Genomic DNA, 26,752 nt, shown 5'->3' on the forward strand with positions numbered 1-26,752 from the left:
CTTTCTTTCCCTTGTACCTGTTGTGAACATACAACACTTTTTCATCTTTAGAGATGGTTGGTTCTTCCTTTGACTTTATCTTCTTTTCCTCCTCTAGCAAAGAAGCTTTAATGTCAACCAATTTAGGGTTCGGCATGTTGATTAAAGTAGTTGAAACATTGTCATAATCAAGATGCAAACTTTTTAGCAAGACATGGATACAAATATCTTCATCCATTTTTAGATTTATTCTTGCAAACTGGGTTAGGAGACTTTCCATGTAATTCAAATGGGATGTCAAGGATGTATGAGACTTCATATCAAGCTAAAAAAATTCAATTAGTAAACCATACTTAGAAGACTTTGTCCGTGTACCAAACAAAGTATCCAATCTGTCCCAAGTATCATGGGATGTGTCACAAGCATCCACATGATGGATATAGGTGTCCTCCAACTCCAATTTGATGATGGCTTGTGATTTTTCATCAGCTTTCTACCAGTAGCTACTAGGGAAGCATCTTAGGGCTTCTTCTCTTGCCCATTAGTGATGGCCCAAACTCCCTTCTTCATCAAGATGAGCTTGATGCGGGTTTGCCATGCATGAAACTCAACTCCTTTGAAGTGAGTTGTCGGAGAGTTTTTTCCCATGTTTGATGGCTAGAGTAGCAGCAAATCAACTCAAAAAATCTCAAATTTTGAGCAGCAAAAGAGTTGGTTGTGTCATAAGACACAAGTGTTAAGAGCACTAGATGAGTGTCAATGGACACTATGTCTGGTATCTTCTTCCTTGAGTCTTTCAAATCTACAAAATCCTTCAAGATCTTCGAAATCCAAATCTTCCCCTCCTTGATTGGATGGTGGGACTTCAGATCAGAGTGGCCCTAGCCTGATTTAATTGGTAGGAGAGAGAAAATGAAGAAATACTTGAGCTTTAGCTCAATAGGCTATGGATTCTCTGCAATTAGGGTTCTGACCCAACTGGTTTTCGATTCAGTGGAGCTCATATATGTAGCTATAGTGTGAATGGTTTGGTGGGGAGTAAGCTTACAAGGTAGGCTTCAATTTCCCTAATACCACAGGGTAGACCTCGGCGTGTGCTAGCTGTGCCGATTGTACGACCATGACAGGGCACAGGTTTGACAATGATGTCAAGTTTTCGAAATGCTCGACATATAGATCAGTAATGTCATACTGTAATGTGGTACTCGGAAGTGCCCTGAGCAAGGAATAGATCCCTAGAAGAAGGAAAGTTAAGACATGGCTTCTAGAGAGAGATCCAAGTACTCCAAGTGAGTAGGATCATGTTTGGCTATGGTAGCCATTGAAGCTTCACTGAAGGTAGAGTGAGAATGGAGCTGGAAGTGAAGTCATGAGCTGACCAGAAGTGAAGATGAGGTAAGATGATCTAGTACCATGCCCAAATGGGCTCTGATACCATGTTAAAATATGGATCTAGGACATGGAAATGTGGAAGCTATGGAGGTTGAAAGATGAAGACCAAACTCATGAAGACATAGACAAAGACAAGACCAATTGTCACATAAGTGAATTAGATTCCAAGATTGAGACTTGGACTCATAAACACAATCTTATGTGTGGATAATGACACAGACACTTTACTGGAAAGAAAATATTACTATCATTACATTGAAAAAAAAAGAAAGAAAGTACAATGCTTTATAGGAAAGTCTAGGTAGCACATCCTCCTACTCTGCTTATGGGATTCTTGTCCTGAGCCCTGACTACTCCATCCAAAGAGACTGAAGTAGGTGTGATTTCAAACATCTCAACATCTTGGACATAAATAGGAGGATGCACAAGGATTTATTGAGAAATTGGGACTGGGTGCATATTGCAAAAATTTGAAGAACTAGAAACAAAATTATAGATCCTTTAGATCCAACTATGGCTAGAGGGTAGGAAATGGATTGAAGCTAGTAGTTGCTTTGGAATTTGAAGCAATCAAGGAAACCTTTTTGAATATATTTAGACCCATAGAAACATTGCATGAATTATGGAGGAAAATAGGACAATCTCAAATGACAAAGGGGATGAGCATTCAAGACTTTTCTTTTGAGTTTGATAGGATTTGGGAATAGTGGGATGCATGTTTAGGTGAAGGTGAAAAGTCTTCCCTCATGCTAAAGATCAAACACTTTGTAGAGAAAATGCATGTGGTGGTGAGAGTGAAATTGGAACTAAAAGAACCAAACCACTTATGTGGAGGCAGTAAGGATACCCATTGAAAAAGATAAGAAACTTAGGGAAATGGGGGAAAAACCAAGAGAGATTTTGCCGCAAGTTGAGATCAAAGAACAAATTTGGAGAGAAAATGAGCCAACAAAGCAAACCGGCCCAACCCAATAAATATGAGCTTTACATCAAGACATAAAAGAACAATTGGTTGGGAATTTCAATAGGAGGACATTGAATACTACGAGAGGAAGATGAATGGGAAGAGAAAATTGAGGACCATTAGAGCAAGGTTACTAAGATATGGGAAGAGGAGCACATGGAAGAGGATTTGGAAGGGGATGCTATAAGACACCATTTGTTTGTTTTAATTATGGTGAAGAAGGACATCATGTACCACAATGCCCTTATCCACCTAAAGTAGGGAGTGACATGTATTGACAATCAAAGAGTTTACCTAATAGGCAAAATGATTATGGCATTGAAATTAAGGATCCCTCTACATCCCAAACTCTTAAGCCAACCATTGATGAAAAAGGAAAATAGGTGGCTAGCTGCATCTTTATAGAGAGAAGAGATTAGGGAAAGGATAAAACAAAGGATGAGAAGATAGAGAATGTATAGGTCATGCCAGTTATCAAAAAAGAAGATATAAAAATACACAAGAATCTAGCAAGGAAGGTAGAGAGAGAGGAATGAAACTCAAGAAAGAAAAAAAAAAGGAGAAACAAAAAACAAAACGAAGGGCACTTAGGTGACAATACCACACAAGTGACATTGCTTTGGGAGAAGAAGAGGAGGATTATGATGTTAAAAAATATTTAATGGGAAGAAAAGCAAACGTGTCATTTTTTTAATTAATGTAATTGTGTCCTAAAATGCAAACCCAATGAAAAAATCTTGTTAATTCCAAATCTAGAGACAAGAGAAAATGAACAATAAGGATTTTGAGTGTAGAGGTAGTTGTTGATGCATGGTAGAAAAATCAAAATATTGGAGAAGCATACATTTATGGAGGCACTCAAGTAAGTGTGATAACTTGGGCATGCATTCAACAGTTTAATTTGAAAATTGTTATAGGTTTGGGATTTAGAATTTGATTAGCCAACCATGCTAAGGTAAGGGCTTTAGAAATTGTGTAGGAATTTGGATGTTAAAATTTATGGAGTTTCATTTAAAATTACATGTCATGTTATGCCTATAGGTTTAGGCATGTTTTTGTTGATACTTGGAAGACCTTGGCTTCATAGAGCAAAGGCTATCCAAGATTGGGGCAAGGGAACAATCATAATCTATGATTGACAAGGTGTTCCAAAAAAATTTGACATGGCCTCAAGAAAAGAAGTTAACACTACAAGGATTTAAACCTATAGTGACGGCGGGTAGTGACGCAGGTAGTGGCGTCGCTATTTCTGTTGCATTTGCGACGCAAATAGCGACACCCCACAGGGAAAAAAAACAAGCTGAAATCGAGTACAGGTTTATTTTGTGTATTTTCGTCTACTATTTTGAGAGCGAGAGCGAGAGAGAGAGAGAGCGACCGTCATGAGAGAGGGAGAGGAAGAAGGCTTGCTGCCCACCACCGCCGTCATTTGCGAAGGAGAGGAGGAGCCTTCATCGTGAAGAGGAGCCGCCAAACCCTCGCCATATCTCATCGCACTACAACAAAAAGGCCTCATACACGCACATTTAGACGCAATTTTTGAATACAGAGAAAAACTTACTGGCACATCTATCTGCCCGTCTATTTGCGCATCTATCATTGCGCATCTATAATCGCATGTATCGACGAATTTACACGCACAAATAGACGCGCAATAGCATATATACACGTGCATATAGACACGCTTTTAGACGTGCTTTTACAAGCACTGATAGACGCGAACGGAAAACAAAAAATGTCTTTTTTAAAAAAAGATATTTAATTTCATTTTTTAATTTGAATTATGCAGCATGTGTATGAGCGCATGTAGTCTGCATTATAGACGCGTGAATAAACACGAATTACCTGCAATTTAGACGCGCTGATAGACGCGCAAAACAGAACTGGAAAAAAGTTTTTTTTTCTCCCCCTCCCATACATCAGATTGTGTATTTGGGAAAAAGACAATGTATCTTACGGGCATGAGAATTGAAAGTGAAAGTCCATGTATTCATTATATATCAAAGCATTTACAAGGGAAGTTTTGAGTGCTTGCGACCTAAAGCGTGGCCGCAAGCAGTAGGCTCAAAGAGATATCATACATATACAAGAAAAGAAGGCCTCAAGAGGAGGTATGGTGCTCCTCTACGAATCTGAAGAGCACAATAATATAAATCATTAAAAAAAATCTCACTTAAAATGCATATCTTATGTACCCTTATAAGCGATTGGTCAACGAATTGAGTAAGTGGATGCTCTAAGTATGAAGTATCCTATGGTCCCATGTTAATCTCTTGACACAACTCCGCATACACTGGAAAGTTAATAGAGATGTCACCACAAAAGAATGAGTCCGCCTCGTTCTCAAAGAATTCTTGGACTCCTGTATTTCCATCATTGTTAACCGATGCTGGCTCCAAGCTTTCGACGGCCTCCACCCCTTGCAATATCGACCCCTCTATTTGCATATTATCTTCATCTATGCTCGAAACACCGCTTTGATCATATAATCTTGCACTTTGGGGAGTTGAAGGTATAACATACCACCATGGAGGTTGTCGGGGGTTTGGATAGAAGATTACCTGTTCATAAACACGTACAAGAGAGTTCAAACCATTGTGACATAAACCATGTCGTAATACAATTAGCAAGCAAATGAGTCCATGCACCTGTTCACAATGGGCCGGCAACACAAAGGTCTCGCGCAAATCTGTCCATTTTCTTTCGGAATCTATTTCCACTATAACAAAAAGGCCTCATAGATGCACATTTAGACGCGATTTTTGAATATAGAGAAATTCTTACGGCCGTGTCTATCCGCCCTCTATTTGCGCATCTACCATTTTTTGTCTATAATCCCATGTATCAACAAATTTACACGCACAAATAGACGCACAATAGACGCACATATACACGCGCATATAGACACGCTGCTAGACGCGCTTTTACAAGCACTGATAGACGCGAACAGAAAACAAAAAATGTCATTTAAAAAAAAAGATATTTAATTTCTTTTTTTAATTTGAATTATGAAGCACGTGTATAAGGCCTGTAGTCTGCATTATAGACGTGCGAATAAACGCGAATTATCTGCAATTTAGACGCGCTGATTGATGCACAAAACAGAATTGGAAAAAAAAACCAGCTCTCTGGTTTTTTTTTTTCCCCTCCTATACATCAGATTGTGTATTTGGGAAAAAGACAATGTATCTTACGGGCACGAGAATTGAAAATAAAAGTCCATGTATTCATTATATATCAAAGCATTTACAAGGGAAGTTTAAGTGCTTGCGACCTAAAGCGTGGCCGCAAGCAGTAGGCTCAAAGAGATATCATATATATACAAGAAAATAAGGTCTCATGAGGAGGTATGGTGCTCCTCTATGAATCTGAAGAGGAAACATCCTCGCTAGTACCACCATGGCTACTAGCGTCGCTATCCCCCTCCTCGCTATGCTCCACATCTAGGTTCGCCTACACACACAAAAAATCAGGGTTGCTTACATAGACAAGGTGGAGAAAAAGTTATAATTAGTTATACTTTTAATAGGAAAGTAAGAAAAACATATCTCCTCTGGCTGTCGAATCCTCATGTCCCGGTTGTATTGGTCCTCAGTGATGAGACCCTCCTCATAAAAGTGAAGCCATGTCGTTGCGCGGTTATGGCCTCGATGGTAACCTACCTCTCTAGGAGTAGGTGTCCTACCAACGATGGTAGTCTGCAAAACATTTAGAGATATACAAACAATTATGAGTCACAATATATTAGACTAAAATATATAAATAATTGAAAGAAATATAAATTTTAAAAAAATAAAAATAAAAATATACTTACCAACTCTGCCTCCCATGACTCTTTGCCACCCGATCCGTAATGCGACGATCCCATTGTTTCCATTTGGATCCGTCGCGCCTCTGTGTGCTGGCGACTCTTCACTTTCTCAGCTACTTTCTTCTTGGCTTTCTTCCACTCTATGCGGTGGCACATAGGTGGTTGGCTATAGGCTCCACGCCCCTCCTCTAGCCTCCGTAGTGAGTCCCTGGCCCGTGTCATGAGGTGGGATCTTTTGTTGTGATGCATATCTCTCATTTTTGTACATCCCCAATCATCCGAGAATCGTTGACCCTCAGGATTTGGGTACCTCCTATGGACTGTCCTCAACACCTCCTGCTACAAGCCGCTTTTCTGATTTTTGAAGGCAATGAAACAATCTTTATACGTCGCATGCATGACGCTCGTAATGTACGCCATTACATCCCTTCCCTCATCATCATGAAAGATGCCACCAGCATCTGTAACTCTATAGTACTGGCATACAACCTCCTCTACGTGATCTACTAGTGAGGGTGATCGCTCGCCACCTCCTAGGCAACCCCCACACAAGCCTCTTCCTCTCTCTCAACTCTCCCTCCTCCCTCTCTGTCGATTGCCCTCTGTCTCCCTAGACGCATGAGCTTCTGCAGATGCACATGCTTCTGCAGATGCTTGTGCTTCAGCCGATACATATGGAGCACGTGGAGTACCTACAAATGGAGTACCTGCATATGGAGTACCTGTATGTGGAGTACCTGCATGTGGAGTCTGGGAAGTAGTGCCAGGCAAAGACACTAGAGGCGTCCCAGACATGACACTGAATACCTCGTCCGCTGTGGGAGAGCGGCCAAGGTGTCTGGTCATCTCTCCCATGAAGTCTTCCCTACTAGGAAAACCTCCAAAAAATGAATTGACCCCCCTGCCAAAGGAGGCCAATGTATCATTCATGCAATCCACATCTGGGTCATTGCTAGATGAACTAGGATACGACATCTGCAAAAAAAACACAGGAAAAAGATAAATTTATTTGCATACAAAAAATCATATATTACCTACATTTTCAAAGAGTTTTCTTTAGACATTGAGCATAACACTTAAGTGCTAATGCTTCTCTTAAACAAGAAAACTGATAAACACAAACATGGGATTGGTCACATTCATCATTGCAAAAATATATTGTTTACTATCAGAACTGGGAGACTTGGCGCGCGTATCCCCGCGTCTACATTGCAGGTTAGACGCGCTCTCAGACGTGCTCTAGAGTGAACCTTCTGTCCAGCACGTCTATCTGCGCATCTAACATGTAGCACAAACGCGCTGTTAGACGTGCATCCCAGGTCAATGCACGTATATAATCGCGTGTAGACTGTAGGTCAACCTTCTGTGCAGTGCGTGTATCCTCGCGTGTACACTGTAGAGCACACGCGCTCTAAGACGCGCCCTCAGACACTCTGAGAGGAAAAATTTTCGTGTCTATGTCTGCATCTACACTGAGATGTAGACGTGCTATCAGACGCGCCTGGTCGGCCGATTTTAGGCCGACGACCGCCATTGATGATTTACAAAATGCAATACATAATGGAATCACAAATCCTAAATAAACAGATAGAGCAGAGAGAGGAAGAGAGAAACAAAGAGAGAGAGAGAGAGAGAGAGAGAGAGAGAGAGAGAAAGAAAGAAAGAAAGAAAGTTATATTAACGTCTTCTAAAGACCAAAACTGGCCTATGAGACAAACTGTGATACAAATGATGAGGTCCAGCTATCCAAAATAAAAGTGCTGAATGAAAAGCTAAAAACTTGAAACTGAAAATACGGTGCTGTGAGTGTGATAAGTGTCGTGTATGTGTATGTGCGTATGTAGCTCTGGTACTCTAGATAATGGCTACAAAAGGGGAACAAATGTCGGCTGTGATAGGGGAACAACTGTCGGCTGTGATAAAGTGGTGCGATGTGTATATGTAACACATGCAGGGAGATATACTATCCTGGGATGTAGTAGCAGTCGTCGAAGTCGCTAATAGCAGGTGATCCCTCTTGGATGCAGGATGTGGTACATCGGCGGTGGAGAAAGAGCAAACTGGAGATTTGAGATCCAATGTGTCGAGTGTCATCGGATCTCAGTCTGCTGTCAATGTAGATCAAGAATCCTCCGGATCTCCTGTCGGTGTGGTTGTGGGGTCCCAAACCCACGAATCCTCGTGCGGCGTCAGGTACACTGGTCCTTAGCCTGCTGTAGTGTGAGCCTGGAGGTCTGGCTGGAGGCTGGTACAGTAGCTCTCACTCTGTCTGTCTGAAAGAACTGTGTACTAGTCGTCTGGGTGGGCCCCTCTCTGACTGGGACCCACTGTGTGCTCTGCTCTCTGATGTGCCATGCCTCTCCCAGAAAACGGCCAAATGATCTCTGATCCATATCAGTCATACATCCCTGAAGTGAGCTGCTCAATGTGTATCTAGATCTCAACTCTGAGTATGCCGGGCATCTGAGAACAAAATGCTCCTCACTCTCCACCTCTGATCTGCAAAGGGGGCATATCCTCTCCTCCCGTGGGATGCCACTGGCTCTGCCACTCTCAATCATAAGCTGATGTGATGATACCCTGAGCTGTCCAATAAGAACTCTCAATCGATGTGGCATATAGATCTGCATATATCTCAAAATCTCTATGAATCCCTGCTCTGATATGCTCAAGAACTGTGTATAATAATGTGCCATCTTCGATGGCAGTGGCTGTGCAGGGCTGACCCATGTTCTCTGTATATAAATATGCCATATCTCCTGTCTGATGACTCTATTCCTCTCAGAGAGAGAGAGGGTGTAAGTGGGAGCCTGAGTATCATATAGAAGAGGTGGGAGTCTATCAATGTCCAGCCCATGTCTATCAAACCAAGCTCTAGTCTGTGCATACCATGATGTGGTATCCCTCGCTTGAGCCATCTCCTGAGATGCCATATATGCTCTGTATGCAATGCGATCTCTGTCCATATCCCGAAATCTGTGTAGGAAGCAGACTGTTTGAAATAATGCCTTGACTAGCATGGGCGGTGTGGCAAGCTCTGCTCGCACAATGTCATGTGGGACTGAGGCCTTGCTGCGAATCAATCTAGATATCATGATCACGTGAGGTCTCTCCATCAATGTCCATACATAATCGGCAAGGCCTGGCCCCCATATAGCTGCTCCATACATCAGTGCTGGAGTGACTAGAGTATCAAAGAGCCACCCCTTGGTGCGGGGCTCTTGGAAATGTGCCTGATGACACTGTCGCTCCATAAGAGCCAATGCTGAGTATCCTCTAGTGAGGCGGTCACGAGCTGCCTGTGTCATCGAGAAAATCCCTGAAGCTGCTATAAAGGTGACTCCCAAATATACATATGATCCAGTGACCACAATACTCCCTCCTGCTGCCATGAAAATACTCTGTCTGCGTATCTGAGCTAATGTATGGAATATAAGAACCTTGGTTTTACCGAGGTTCACTGTCATGCCTCTCTGTATGCAAAAATCATCCAATGCTAATAAATGCTGCTGTAATCCCTGAGCTGAATCTGAGACCAACACAATGTCATCTGCATATAGTAAGATATGAACTGTGGCTCCACTGAGATCTATATCTCCATCGGCTCGTTGTTGAATAAACTCTGCTATCTCATCAATGTATAGCCCAAATAGAGTCGGTGAGAGTGGGCATCCTTGTTTCACACCAATGGTGCTCACAAGGGGATCTGATATACCTCCCGAACATTTGACTCTGCTAGTAACCCGCTCATATAGTGCATAAATACCCCACATCATGTCATAATCCACCCCCAGATCAAGTAGGCATCTGAAAAGCCTCTCTCTCGGAACCATGTCAAAGGCTTTGCAGAAATCCACAAAGCAACAATATAATCTCTGTTTCTTCACTCGTGTCTGGTCAATCAGACAACGGAGAGTGAAGATGTGGTCTATGGTAGAAAATGCCCGTCTGAACGCTGCCTGTCCGGGTGTGCGCATGCACTCTCTCTCTGCCAGCGTGCTGAGCTCCTCCTCCATCACCTTGGGTGTTTGGTGTGGCGGGTCACCTTGGGTGTTTGGTGTGGCGGGTGGTGGCACTTCTTCCTTCTCCTTCTTCCTCTCCTTGGTAAGTTACCCTCCCTTGATGCTTGCTTGCTGCTTCTTCTTGTTCTCCTCTTTCTTCTTCTCTCTTTCTTCCTCTCCTTGGCTTTCCTTTTTCCCTTCTTGTGTGTTTGAAATGAAAGAAGAGGTGAGTCATGAGGAGATGAGGCATGAAGAGACTAGGTGAGGCATGAAGAGACTACATGTCGACTAAACTCAAGGTTCAGAACCGCAAAAAATGCAGGAAAGGAAAGGCGTAGTTTGAAAAGAAATGATTTAAGTATGGTTTGAATTTTGACGTGTGCATCTATTTTCGCGTGTATATGTGCGTCTATTATTCAGATAGACGCGAGTATAGACGCGAATATAGACGCGTAGTTAAACGCGGATATAGATGCGCATTTGGGATTTATCATAATTTTTTGTTTTTAAGATAAGTTTTGATAGTGAATTCTTATCATAAGGTTTAATGTATTTATGATGATTTTTGTGTATTTAAAATTAAGATCTTATGTAAACATATGAATGACAAATATTTTGATGTTGTCATGAATTAGGTTTAATCATGTCGATGTCCTCATCACCTAGTGCGGTGCAAGCTGGTGAGTCAATGAGCACATCCTCAAGTGAGGATGAAACATTGCGTCTTCATAATCGAGATACATGGCTACGACAAAAAATTAAATGCATGTGTGATCATTGTTAAGGGTGTATTTTTCAAGCACATCGAATTGCAATGTCACACCTCAGCTTGTATGGAGAATGGGACCGAGAAAAATCACTGGTATTCATTGTTTTTTTTTTCCACTAAGATTTCATGTCTATGTTACGGGAATTCTTGAAGACGCTACGGGAGTTTCATGTACGGTAGCATCTTCAAGAAGAGTAGAGACTGACGACCATGATAGTAGCCCTCATGAAATGCCCCATCAAGTCGTAGAGGATGAGATTTTGGACAACATGGTACACCATATATTTTCGCAACCGGTTCAGGGAGAAGGTCACTCTACAAAGCCAGATGATACACTATATGTAGCATCATCTACTCCGTTGTATGAAGGTTGTACATACTCCATTCTTCGTGCATCCCTCGAGATACTTAACTTGCAAACAATTTATGGATGGAGTAATGTCAGTTTGGATGCGTTATTGAAGTAGGTATCAATTCAGTTTGGCTTATATATGAATCATAATATTAATTGTTAATTCTATTTTGAAATCTGACAGAAATATATGTTGGTGGTTTTTTAACTCACTTTTAAAAATATATGTAGGTTATTATCACAAATGCTTCCAAAAGGAAACAAATTGCCAACTAAGAGAGAGCAAGCAAGACATTACTTGACATCTTTGGGAGACCTTGATTATGTCAAGATCCATGCATGTGTCAATGATTGTGTCTTATTTCGTGGGATTCATGAGTTCGCACGAGAGTGTCATGTTTGTGGCGAATCAAGATACGAAGTGGAGATGAAGTCAATGGATGTGCCTCGTAAGGTTTTGCAACATTTTCCGATTGTTCCATGTATAAAACTTATGTTCAAGTGTAAGTCTATTGGAAAGCTCATGTCATGGCATGCTAGTCATCGTTCAAGTGATGGAAAATGGAGGATCCCTGTAGACACACTGGCATGGCAACATATAGATAATTTGTGGCCCGTTTTCAAAGAAGAGCCAATAAATTTGAGATTTGGTTTAGATATGGATGGAATCAATCCATTTGGCATCAAAAGCACATCATACAGTGTATGGCCAGTGGTATTGGTGAACTATAATATTCCTCCATCCATGGCAATTAAAAAGGGACATGTGATGTTGTCCCTTCTGATTCCTGGAAAGCATAAGGTAAAAAACATGGACATTTACTTAGAGCCTTTGATTGAAGAGTTAGAAATGTTATGGGAAGGTATTGAGGTGCAAGATACAAGTGCATCTGCATCCTCTAGAGATTTCACATTGAAGGCCATGTTGTTGTGGACCATGCACGACTTTCCAGGATACGGAGAGTGTTCAGGTACGTGTATATAACTCTATATTTGAAATTCAATACTTGAATCAATTGTATTTTATTAATTCACTTGTTTTTTCAGGTTTAACCACGTCAGGATATCATGCATGTCCTATTTGCGGTCCCTCTCTAGTTTTCTCTAGGCCGGCATGTTTAAAGAAGATTATCTACGACAATCATCATCGATTTCTTCCTATTGACCATCCCAAATATATTCTCCCTACTAATGGAATGACTCCGCAATCTCTAACCATTCGAGATTGGAAGGAGAGATGGATTAATGCCGACAGCCACCCTCCACTCGGCATGAGTCGGTAAGAAGTGCATTTCTCTCGATTGACTTTAAAGTATTTAGCTTGATGAATTGTTTACATAATATATTGTTTGTTTGTTAGGTTCTCTATATTTTTTCGTCTTCCATACTAGACTGAACTCAAGATTAATCACCTGTTGGACCCCATGTACATATTCAAAAATGTTGTATCTACATTATGGGATCACTTGATAGGGGCTCGTGATTCAGTTAATGTAAGGGAGGATTTGCGTAACATTGGTCGCATGAGATGAGCCTGGCCACGCATTGGACCCAGAGGATGTTAGATATGATCAATGCCCCACCCTCATTAGGTGCTACCAATGATCCATGGTGCTCAAAGTTGTAAGGCCCCCATTATGAGGAGAAGCCAAATGTGAGCCCGGACATTGGTTGAGTCCTGACTTGTATATCAGATGAGGTCTATGTGACCGGATGGCAAAAAGGTGACTGTTGTGGGTCTAATCTTTGGGTTAGACGGAGTGGTTAAGCTGGTAGCAACTCGAGGCACATTGCATTGAGTTGCGTGGTAAGGGAGTTAAAAGGGGCCCCTATTGTGGGGTCCGGGGGCCGCGGAAGCGGCCCCTGGCTGGGGGGTCCCAGGGGGGCCAGCGGCCCCCCTGGCGGGGGTCCGGGGGCAGCGCCCCCGGCCCGATGGTAAAGGGAATATTCCCTGGAATATTCCCTGGCCGACTAGTGGAGGCTCATATGGTAGGTCGGTCAGCAGGCCGACCTAACGACCTTCGCGGGCTATAAAAGCTAAACCCCTTCGCAGCCATCTCACACTTATCTTTCACCCAGTCAGAGTTGTTGTTCCAGCTAGCCTTAAGCTCTTCACCTATCTTCTGTCTAGATCGCCATCTAAGCTTCACACAGTGGAAGCGCACGGGTGGACAGAGCCATCTTTGTATCAGTTGTTTGGAGTTAAAGAATTTTACTGATTCTCCTCTTATCTGTTGTGTACTCTCTATCTCTTTCTCAGATTCTGTTCGCTGCGCCGTGTAATATTTTACAGAGGAAAGATTGAGCTACCCCATGCACCTTGGATGTTGTCAAAGAATGAGGAAAAAATAGTGAAGGAACAAATATATAGCTTTCGAACACCCACAAGATGTATGAGATGTCTCAAGGGAGCCTTCATAAAGAAAAAGAAAATAGGTGTGGAGCAACTATCTGGTTTGAAGTCCAACGATTGGCACAAAATGATTCAAGTAAGGGTATCTCTAACTATGAATATAGTAATTAGTGGAGTAACTATGTGTAAACTTTGGGGTATGATGACTTTTTCCTCAACTAATCATTTGATCTATAAATATTGTTTACATTCAATTCGTACTTCCTACTAGCATATCCCATTATGCCTCCAAAGTTGTACGTGATATCATTTACAAGATGGGAGAGCTTGTGATGTGTGTATACATTGTATTTTTTCATTATATATCTTTGAATTTCTACACAAAAATAAACAATTCTCAAATACATCTTGACCGATATGTAAGCTCGAAGGAAATTGATCCAAACACATTGCAAGATGCTCAAGTATTATCTGTTGAGGTGGTTTGTTTGGTGGAGGAAAATTTTCCTCATTCCATTTTGACTACTCAATTACATTTACTCGTACATTTGATTGATAAGATCGCACTTTGTGGGGCAGTTCATGTAAGGTGGATGTTTTTTCTTGAGCGCTTCATAAAAACCTTGAAAGATTTTGTGAGGCAAAAATCACGGCCTGAGGGAAGCATGGCTGAGGGTTGGTTAATGTAATCATCCCTTGTTTATATCTCTGAATATCTTGCTGAAGTGGATCCCTCTCAACCACGACTATGGAAAGATGATGAAGACTTGAGGATGACCTCTATAGTACCTCAAGGAAAAGGAATGAGTAAAGTGCTAACAAAAGAAAAACTTCGTAAGTTAAATAGTTTTTGTGTGCTCAATAGTGATGTAATGAGCAAATGGGTGACACTATATAATGAAGCAAGGGCAAGAAGAAAAAGCGAAAGACAAGAATTTTGCACTAGATATGGAGGTAATGTCTCATTTCCAAATCATCTAAATGCGCTCCCACGTCATATTGATATAGATTGGTTACATGAGGAAATGGAGAGAATGGAAAAAGAGGAGGAAATTAATATATCTCAAGAAGAGTGGGAATATGCACGACGTTGCAGGTGAGACATACTATCAATTAATTTGTTTCTATAAGTTTTATTTTATATAAATAATTGACATGCTCGATCTTTTATCTTTCACTACTAGTGCACATTATTCAATGCACTTTGGTGTGAGGGTAAACATCTTTGAACTCAACGTATAGATGAAAAGAGAAATACCCAAGATTGTGGTGTCCTTGCTCACTTCGAGGGTGCCAATGGTACCATGGAAGGTTATTGTGGCTTGATCCAAGATATTCTGAAGCTTGACTTCAGACGATTCTTTATATATGTACTGGATGTGAAGTGGTTTAAAGAAGTGGTAACAAATTGTGAGCATTGCACAATTAGACGTCATCCAAGTTGTTTTGTAATCATTGACTCTACAAAATTTCACCAAAACAAGAATGACACATTAGTACTACCTCAACAATGCGAGCAGGTATATATGCAAAGGCTAATTTTTTTATATGTATACATGTGATACATATACACAATATAATAAGTACTTAAGTTTTTTGCTTTTGTTTTTCAAATACAGGTTGTGTATCATCCAATGGTAAACAATAACCGATGGTGGTATGTCATCCCTATATCTAATCGTTCAAAACCAATATATGGTAATATTACCGATATGGAGATAGCAGATGACAATCCAACAATTAATGATGATGTGCATGATGAAACCATAATGGATGATATGCATGATATAGTACAAGATGAACCTCGCGAGGATGTTCAAGGAAACGCAGAAGAAGACAATAATGTGATTGTGGATGATATTGATAAAGTTATTGAGCAATATAGCAACACATGTGATAGTGGGATAGACTTATTTGTTTCGTTACCTCTTGGTAACATAGACCTAGAAGTAGATAGTTTAGCAAGGGTTGATCTCATTGAAAATGAGATGGATCATTCACTATAACATACTTACTTTGCTTATTGATTCAATGTGTCCTATGCTTTTTATCATGCGCACACGTGCATACTCAAGAATCAATAGTCAATTTTAAAGCTAAATTGAATTTTCCATAATAAAAAGGAAGTATCTTTTATCATCTTCAAGTACGTAGAGAAATTACAAGATACATATTGCGATGCTTGCTACTAATTGTAAGGTTTCTGTCGCTTGCCGCTAATTACTTATATCAGGCTTGTCAACTGGAGGAACTACCATTCATTAGAGAGCAATGAAAAAGTAATTATTAACTCTATTTTTTTAATTCAATGATTCAATGTGTATTCTTAATTCTATGGTTTTTATCATGCGCACATGTGCATGCTCAAGAATCAATTTCAGGTGGTTAAATAATTATTAATTTTGGTTTTTTAATTATGTGAATTGCTAATTTTAGGTGGTTAAATAATTGTACATCTGTTGTCGCATCTATATTAGCGTCTATTTGCGCGGATATATAGACGCAAAATTCGCGTCTATTGACAACACTTATAGATGCTCTGATAGACAAGCTCGACTTTGCGCGTCTATGCCTTGTTTCTATTGTGGTGTTCGAGAAATCCAGATGGACCTCGTCGAACTATTACTCCAGCTCCTCCAAGTACCACTTTGAACCATTGCACATTGAATAGTATCATGGAGAAGCTACGGTAATCCACCGTAACAATACTTTGCAAGTTCCCAAAATACTCCATCTCATCCACAACCATGTTTGGATCCGTTGCTCGTCTCGCCGGCTCTCTTGCTTGAACCTTACCATGATACCACAGTCCATTCTGGAGCGCATTTTGTCAATACGCTCCATGCAAAAATGTCGTCTGTGTGACCACGCTGCACTATATATTTTGTACTATACATTGAAACACTCAAATTAGATATCGCATATAAAATTTAGATACAACAGATTCTAAACCCCTCATTACCTTTGGACTACATCCCCTCGAGAATTCCCACTTCTCCATTGAGACCTTTGTCCCTTCGCGAGATGCTGCGGTCAAAGCTCCATGCAACCATCACGTTAACATAAACCGTGGCATATTCTCCATGCCTTCGGGATATCGAATCGGTCGATGACATGTACTACGTCGGAATTCAGCTCGTGCTTCCTCTCGATCTTGCCTAGCGATCTAGTACTTGGCGAGCCACGTCTCCATAGAGGCATGATGCAACATACAAAAGCGATTCACCTTCTCTTCCATTGAGGCATCCATTCTTTTTTCTACCCCATTTCCAACCACCACATCTCCAGTCAGTCTATCATCATCCTTCAATGACCATAGCATTTCATTGTCAGGTTCCACCATTGGTAGCCATTGTGAAATATGCACTAGCGCCGCAGACACCAACCAACCTTCAGCCATGCTACCTTCTGGCTGAGCTCGTTGTTGCACAAAGCCTTTCAGGGTTTTTATGAAGTAAGACATCGTGCGATCACGATCGGTAGTACAAACTGCCACAAATCAGGAAGCATTATGAATAATGGCTACATTCCAAATAGCAAAATTCCCACGCTAATTACAATCCATTCATAGTACAAACCTGACATATCTTATGCCAGTCATGGGATTTTAGCCCTGAAAATTGGTCGTCTTTAGAAAATGTGGACCTGAGAGAATGCATCAATATACCCATTGAAGTGCGGATAGACTTGATTACTTGCTTCACAATGCGCTCTTCTTTAGTGGACAAAACCCAAGGAGCGCGAGGAAGCTGCACGCGACCATCAGCACTCGACTGCGGCCAAAGCGCCTCCATCTTGCCTACCTCCTTCAAATCCATTTGTGCCCCTATAGTGTCTTTCTTTCCTGTGATGTGGTCCCATAATAAGCTACCCACATTCTTGAAAATATGCATGGGATCCAACAATTGGTTGACCTGTAAGTGGATCCAATATGGCAACTCGTAGAAAACTGAGAACCGCCGCATTCCATTTGGATGTGATTCCGCGTGGACCATTTTGAGCTCGTACCAGCTTGCAACGTTCATACGTGTTGGAGATCGTCCAAGGAAACCTTCCCTGAGTTCATGATCCTCCGGCAAGAAAGCAGTGTGTCCTTGATATACCATCTTCTTCATGGTTCGTGACCTTCGGGAGTCTAATTGTGGCCCGCACAATGGACATGCGTGATAACCTAAGGTAACCAGACCTGTTCCAATACCACGACCTAGTGAATACTTGATTGAACAAGATAAAATATAGATATTACCAACGAGAATGGAGGCCTGCTCACCTGAGCACTCTCCCAATCCTGGAAAGTCATGCATCGTCCACATGATAATGGCTCGAATATTGGCTGACCGCCGACCATCGTGCCTGCTCATATCTTGCACAGTGACCCCCTCCTCCCACAAAATCTTAAGCTCATCGACTAATGGATGAAGATACATGTCCATATTTTTTACTTTGTAGTGGCCTGGGACGAGCAAGCTAAGGATGAGATGTCCTTTCTTCGTAGAAAGCCATGGAGGGATATTGTAGTTGACAAGGACTATAGGCAACACACTGTAAGAAGTTATGAGCATAGACGAATGGGTTCATGCCATCCATTGCAAGACCGAGCCAAAGATTCCTTCGATCTCGGGCAAAGTCTGGGAAGGTAGAGTCAATGTGGCTCCATGCACGGGAATCCACTGATATTCGTTGAACTCCATCTGTGGACCTATTTTGCGCATGCCACGTTGTCAAGCTCGCCATGCCAGACGTACGAAACATGTGGGTTATGCGGGGGATAAGCGAAAAGTGTCTAAGAACTTTTTGAGGGATGGTTTGCCCTTGCAAGTCCTGTCGATATGTGTGAGCACCACACTTTGGACATGTCTCCATAGTCTCGTATTCTCCTCAATCAGACAGCAATCGTTGATACATGCATGGATGTTATTGTAGTCCATGCCAAGCTTCCGTAAAACATGTCGTGCATCATCACGAGACTCAGGCATGGTATTTGCAGGTGGTAATATATGATATTTCAATAACCTGAAAAAAATCATAAAACACCTTGAAAAAGCACAAATGTTTGTAATAATAGTGTCGAAAAAAAAATCAATGAAGCGTATGTACAAGGTACCTGAACAACTTGGTTACACTCGTATCGCTCCACCCGTATTTTGCTTGCACACTTAAGAGTGCAAGCAGTGTCTTTAGCCGAGATACTCGGCACCCATTATATAATGGTATGGATGCTTCCTCTCTAAGCAAATCAGAAGTCTCGACATTCATGGGAATCAATCCATCAATCATTGCCTCCATCTCAGGCTTCAAGATTGTAGGAAGGTCTGGAAGGTTGCATGTCTCCTCTGGCATTGACAGTATAGATTGGCCTTGCGAGTGGTGGATTGGCTCCTGCACTCCATCAATCGCACACCCACGTACTCTTCTAATTGGCCGCAAAGGGTGCACTCCCCCTTGGGATGAGACATCATCTCCCTGGATAGAAAATTTGCCAGCAAGACCCAATCTTATTGTATATGGTATTCAATTAGCTTGCGAGTACAATGTATGATTGATATTAACTTCAAATTACCGTTTTCTGAATATCTGCAATCGCCTGATCAATGATCTTAGATTGAAACTTGCCAAATCGTCATACGTGTTCTATAGACAATCGGCGTTTTCGTCTAATTGCCAACTTGTATTGAGAGCAAGGACATGGGACACGCTAATTAAGATACGTCGCGCGATCTTGAACAACAGGACCTTCTTCGTTTTCCATCTTGTCTACGTTACAACAAACAATTTGTTTTTGTTATCATTCTTTTCTTTTTCTCTCTCTCTCTCTCTCATTTCTTTTTCTCTCTCCTCTCTCTCATTCCTTTTTCTCTCTCCTGTCTCTCTCATTCCTTTTTATCTCTTCTCTCCCTCTCTCATTTCCTTTTTTCTCTCCTCTCCCTCCCTCTCTTTTTCTCTCTCCTCTCTCTCTCATTCCTCTCCCTCCCTTGCCCTCTCTCAATCCTTTTTCTCTCTCCTCTCTCTCTCATTCCTTTTTCTCTCTCCTCTCCCTCTCTCATTTCCTTTTTCTCTCTTCTCTCCCTATCTCATTTCCTCTCCCTCCCTCGTCCTCACCCTCTCTTTCTCTCTTTCCCTATTAGGTTTAATGGTTTTTCTCTATTTTTCTCTCTCCTCTCTCTCATTTTTCTCTCTCCTCTCCCTCTCTCATTTCTTTTTCTCTCTTCCTCTCCCTCTCTCGCCCTCACCCTCTCTTTCCCTATTAGGTTTAATGCTACCTTCTCTCTTTTTCTCTCTCTTCTCTCTCTCTCATTTTTTCTACTCTCTCCTCTCCCTCTCTCATTTACCTTTCTCTCTTTCTCTCCCTCTCTCATTTCCTGTCCCTTCTTCACCCTGACCCTCTCTTTTTCTCTTTCTTTATTATTTTTAATAATTTTTTCTCTTTTTCTCTCTTCTCTCCCTCTCTCATTTTCTTCTCTCTTCCTCTCCCTCTCTCATTTCCTCTCCCTCTCCCTCCCTCGCCCTCACCCTCACCCATACCCTCTCTTGCTCTATTTGCCTATTATGTTTAACATCTTATCTCTTTTTCTCTCTCCTCTCATTCTCTCATTTTTTCTCTCTCCTCTCCCTCTCTCATTTCCTTTGGTTCTCTTCCTCTCCTTCTCTCATTTCCTCTCCCCCTCCCTCTTCCTCTCTCATTTCCCTATTATATATGTTTTCATCTCTCCCCCCTCTCCCTCTCATTTTCTCTCTCTTCCTCCCCCTCCCTCTCTCATTTCCTCTCCCCCTCCCTCTCCCTCTCTTTAATTTCCCTCTCTTTCTCCCTCTCCCTCTCCCTCATTTCTTCTCCCTCTCTCATTACATACAAATTATACAAAAAATAAATAAAAAAGAGAGAGAATACACACTCCCTCTCTTATTCCCTCTCTCCCTCTCTCATTCCCTCTCTCTCTTTCTCTCTCATCTCCTCCCCCTCCCTCTCCCATTTCCTCCCTCTCCCTCTCTTTAATTTCACTCTCTTTCTCCCTCTCCCTCTCCCTCATTTCTTCCCCCTCTCACATTATATACAAATTATACAAAAATTAAATAAATAAGAGAGAATACACTCTCCCTCTCTCTTGTTCTCTCATTTCATCCCCCTCTCTCTTCCATTTCCTCCCTCTCACTCTCCCTTCCTCCCCCTCTCCCTCCCTCCCCCATTTCCTCCCTCTCTCTTTCTTTCTCTCTCATTTCCTCTCCCTCTCTCAATATGTATACACAAATTATTAAAGAAAAAGGGAGAGGGAGAGAGAGAATGCACTCTCCCTCCCTCTCCCTCTCTCATTTCCTCCCCATCCCTCTCCCTCTCCCTCTCCCTCTCCCTCTCCCTCTCCCTCTCTTTCTCTTTCTCTCCCTCTCTCGTTTCCTCCCCCCTCCCTCTCCCTCTCTTTCTCTTTCTCTTTCTCTTTCTCTTTCTCTCCCTCTCTCTCCCTCTCTCTCGTTCTCTCATTTCATCCCCCTCCCTCTTCCGTTTCCTCCCTCTCCCTCTCCCTCTCCCTCTCTTTCTCTCTCATTTCCTCTCCCTCTCTCAATATATATACACAAATTATAAAAGCAAAAGGGAGAGGGAGAGAGAGAATGCGCTCTCTCTCCCTCTCCATCTCCCTCTCTTTCTCTTTCTCACCCTCTCTCATTTCCTCCCCCTCCCTCTCTTTCTCTCTCTTTCTCTTTCTCTTTCTCTTGCTCTCCCTCTCTCTTTCTCTTTCTCTCCCTCCCTCTCCCTCTCTTTCTCTTTCTCTTTCATTTCCTCTCCTAAACAAGCAAAAGAGAAATAGAATTAAACCCTAAACAAGCAAGAGAAGGAGAGAATAGACTCACCAACACTACAACAGAAACGAGGCATAGATGCGCAAAGTCGGGCGCGTCTATCAGAGCGTCTATAAATGCGTGTAAACGTACGTGTAAATAGATGCGAATTTTGCGTCTATATCCGTGCAAATAGACACTAATATAGACGCGCTATCAGACACACAATTATTTAACGACCTAAAATTAGCAATTCACATAATTGAAAAACCAAAGTTAATAATTATTTAACCACCTGGAATTGATTCTTGAGCATGCACATGTGCGCATGATAAAAACCATAGAATTAAGAATACACATTGAATCATTGAATTAAAAAAATAGAGTTAATAATTACTTTTTCATTGCTCTCTAATGAATGGCAGTTCCTCCAGTTGTCAAGCCTGATATAAGTAATTAGCGGCAAGAGACAGAAACCTTACAATTAGTAGCAAGCATTGCAATATGTATCTCGTAATTTCTCTATGTAATTGAAGATGATAAAAGATACTTCCTTTTTATTATGGAAAATTCAATGCTTGCTTTAAAATTGACTATTGATTCTTGAATATGCACGTGTGCGCATGATAAAAAGCATAGAATTAGGAATACACATATATTGAATCAATAAGCAAATTAAGTATGTTACAGTGAATGATCCATCTCATCTTCAATGAGATCAGCCCTTGCTAAACTATCTACTTCTAGGTCTATGTTACCAAGAGGTAACGAAACAAATAAGTCTATCCCACTATCAGATGTGTTGCTATATTGCTCAATAACTTCATCAATATCATCGACAATCACATTATTGTCTTCTTCTGCGTTTCCTTGAACATCATCGCAAGGTTCATCTTGTACTATATCACGCATATCATCCATTATGGTGTCATCATGCACATCATCATTATTTGTTGGATTGTCATCTGCTATCTCCATGTCGATAATATTACCATATATTGGTTTTGAACGATTAGATATAGGGATGGCATACCACCATCGGTTATTGTTTACCATTGGATGATACACAACCTGTATTTGAAAAACAAAAGCAAAAAACTTAAGTACTTATTATATTGTGTATATGTATCACATGTATACATATAAAAAAATTAGCCTTTGCATATATACCTGCTCGCATTGTTGAGGTAGTACTAATGTGTCATTCTTGTTTTGGTGAAATTTTGTAGAGTCAATGATTACAAAACCACTTGGATGATGTCTGATTGTGCAATGCTCACCATTTGTTACCACTTCTTTAAACCACTTCACATCCAGTACATATATAAAGAATCGTCTGAAGTCAAGCTTCAGAATATCTTGGATCAAGCCACAATAACCTTCCATGGTACCATTGGCAGCCTCGAAGTGAGCAAGGACACCACAATCTTGGGTATTTCTCTTTTCATCTATATATTGAGTTCGAAGATGTTTACCCTCACACCAAAGTGCATTGAATAATGTGCACTAGTAGTAAAAGATAAAAGATCAAACATGTCAATTATTTATATAAAATAAAACTTATAGAAACAAATTAATTGATAGTATGTCTCACCTTTGATAAGCAACCTCGTGCGTATTCCCACTCTTCTTGAGATATATTAATTTCCTCCTCTTTTTCCATTCTCTCCATTTCCTCATGTAACCAATCTATGTCAATATGATGTGGGAGCGCATTTAGATGATCTGGAAATGGGACATTACGTCCATATCTAGTGCGAAATTCTTGTCTTTCGCTTTTTCTTCTTGCCCTTGCTTCATTATATAGTGTCACCCATTTGCTCATAACATCACTATTGAGCACACAGAAACTATTTAACTTACGAAGTTCTTCTTTTGTTAGCACTTTACTCATTCCTTTTCCTTGAGGTACTATAGAGGTTATCCTCAAGTCTTCATCATCTTTCCATAGTCGTGGTTGAGAGGGATCCACTTCAGCAAGATATTCAAAGATATAAACAAGGGATGATTGCACTAACCAACCCTCAGCCATGCTTCCCTCAGGCCGTGCTTTTTGCCTCACAAAATCTTTCAAGGTTTTCATGAAGCGCTCAAGAAAAAACATCCACCTTACATGAACTGCCCCACAAAGTGCGATCTCATCAATCAAATGTACGAGTAAATGTAATTGAGTAGTCAAAATGGATCGAGGAAAAATTTCCTCCACCAAACAAACCACCTCAATAGATAATACTCGAGCATCTTGCAATGTGTTTGGATCAATTTCCTTTGAGCTCACGTATCTGTCAAGATGTATTTGAGAATTGGTTATTTTTGTGCAGAAATTCAAAGATATATAATGAAAAAATACAATGTATACACACCTCACAAGCTCTCCCATCTTGTGAATGATATCACGTACATCTTTGGAGGCACAATGGGATATGCTAGTAGGAAGTACGAACTGAATGTAAACAATATTCATAGATGCAAATTGTCAATAGAGGAAAAAGTCATCATACCCCAAAGTTTACACATAGTTACGCCACTAATTACTATATTCATGGTTAGAGATACCCTTACTTGAATCATTTTGTGCCAATCGTGGGACTTCAAACCAAATAGTTGCTCCACACCTCTTTTCTTTTTCTTTATGAAGGCTCCCTTGAGACATCTCGTACATCCTGTGGGTGTTCGAAAGCTATATATTTGTTCCTTCACTATTTTTTCCTCGTTCTTTGACAATATCCAAGGTGCATGAGGTAGCACAATCTTTCCTCTGGGTCCAATTCGTGGCCAAGCTCGTCTCATGCAACCAATGTTACGTAAATCCTCCCTTACATTAACTGAATCGGGAGCCCCTATCAAGTGATCCCATAATGTAGATACAACATTTTTGAATATGTGCATGGGGTCCAACAGGTGATTGATCTTGAGTTCAGTCCAGTACGGAAGACGAAAGAATATAGAGAACCTAACAAACAAACAATATATTATGTAAACATTTCATAATGCTAAATACTTTAAAGTCAATCGAGAGAAAGGCACTTCTTACCGACTCATGCCATGTGGAGGGTGGCTGTCGGCATTAATCCATCTCTCCTTCCAATCTCGAATGGTTAGAGATTGTGGAGTCATTCCATTAGTAGGGAGAACATATTTGGGATGGTCAATAGGAAGAAATCGATGATGATTGTCGTAGATAATCTTCTTTAAACATGCCGGCCTAGAGAAAACTAGAGAGGGACCGCAAATAGGACATGCATGATATCCTGACGTGGTTAAACCTGAAAAAACAAGTGAATTAATAAAATTCAATTGATTCAAGTATTGAATTTCAAATATAGAGTTATATACATGTACCTGAACACTCTCCGTATCCTGGAAAGTCGTGCATGGTCCACAACAACATGGCCTTCAATGTGAAATCTCTAGAGGATGCAGATGCACTTGTATCTTGCACCTCAATACCTTCCCATAACATTTCTAACTCTTCAATCAAAGGCTCTAAGTAAATGTCCATGTTTTTTACCTTGTGCTTTCCAGGAATCAGAAGGGACAACATCACATGTCCCTTTTTAATTGCCATGGATGGAGGAATATTATAGTTCACCAATACCACTGGCCATACACTGTATGATGTGCTTTTGATGCCAAATGGATTGATTCCATCCATACCTAAACCAAATCTCAAATTTCTTGGCTCTTCTTTGAAAACATGCCACAAATTATCTATATGTTGCCAAGCGTGTGTGTCTGCAAGGATCCTCCATTTTCCATCACTTGAACAATGACTAGCATGCCATGACATGAGCTTTCCAATAGACTTACACTTGAACATAAGTTTTATACGTGGAACAATCAGAAAATGTGGCAAAACCTTATGAGGCACATCCATTGACTTCATCTCCACTTCGTATCTTGATTCGCCACAAACAAGACACTCGTGCAAACTCATGAATCCCACGAAATAAGACAGAATCATTGACACATGCATGGATCTTGACATAATCGAGGCCTCCCAGAGATGTCAAGTAATGTCTTGCTTGCTCTCTCTTAGCTGGCAATTTGTTTTATTTTGGAAGCATTTGTGATAATAACCTATATATATTTTAAAAGTGAGTTAAAAAACCACCAACATATATTTCTATCTGATTTCAAAATAGAGAGGTTAACAATTAATATTATGATTCATATATAAGCCAAACTGAATTGATACCTACTTCAATAACGCATCCAAACTGACATTACTCCATCCATAAATTGTTTGCAAGCTAAGTATCTCAAGGGATGCACGAAGAACGGAGTACGTACAGCCTTCATACAACGGAGTAGATGATGCTACATATAGTGGATCATCTGGCTTCGTAGAGTGACCTTCTCCCTGAATCGGTTGTGAAAATAGATGGTGTACAATGTTGTCCAAAATCTCATCCTCTACGACTTGATGGGGCATTTCATGAGGGCTACTATCATGGTCGTCAGTCTCTACTCTTCTTGAAGACTCTGCCTCCTCGCGTCGATGTTTTGCAGCCTCTCGACGCCCGGGAGGGAGCATCTGAGGATGTGGCACCGCATCCTGCTCAACCACAAAAGGGAGTTTCATGTACGTTGATATATAATTCCCGTAACATAGACTAGCAATCTTAGTGGTAAAAAAAAAACAATGAATACTAGTGATTTTTCTTGGTCCCATTCTCCATACAAGCTGAGGTGTGACATTGCAATTCGACGTGCTCGAAAAAATAAACCCTCGACAACGATCACACATGCATCTAATTTTTCGTCGTAGCCATGCATCTCGATTATGAAGATGCAATGTTTCATCCTTACTTGAGGATGTGCTCATTGACTCACCAGCTTGCACCACACTAGGTGATGACGATGTCGACATGATTAAACCTAATTCATGACAACCTCAAAATATTTGTCATTCATATGTTTACATAAGATCTTAATTTTAAATACATAAAAATCATCATCTTAAAAATTATCTTAACTTATCAAAACTTAAGAAGAATTCACTATCAAAACTTATCTTAAAAACAAAAAATCATGATAAATCCCAAATGTGCATCTACATCCGCGTCTACCTACGCGTCTATACTCGCGTCTACATTTGCGTCTATACTCGCATCTATCTGAACAACATACGCACATATACACGCGAAAATAGACGCACACGTCAAAATTCAAACCATATTTAAATCATTTCTTTTCAAACTACGCCTTTCCTTTCCTGCGTTTTTTGCGGTTCTGAAGCTTGAGTTTAGCCGACATGCAATCTCTTCATGCCTCACCTCCTCATGACTCACCTCTTCTTTCATTTCAAACACACAAGTAGGAAAAAAGGAAAGCCAAGGAGAGGAAGAAAGAGAGAACAAG

The sequence above is a fragment of the Lygodium microphyllum genome, chromosome 18 (genome assembly GCF_053477565.2).
Source record: "Lygodium microphyllum isolate KBCC chromosome 18, Lygodium_microphyllum_v1.1.10, whole genome shotgun sequence".
Classification (NCBI taxonomy): domain Eukaryota; kingdom Viridiplantae; phylum Streptophyta; class Polypodiopsida; order Schizaeales; family Lygodiaceae; genus Lygodium; species Lygodium microphyllum.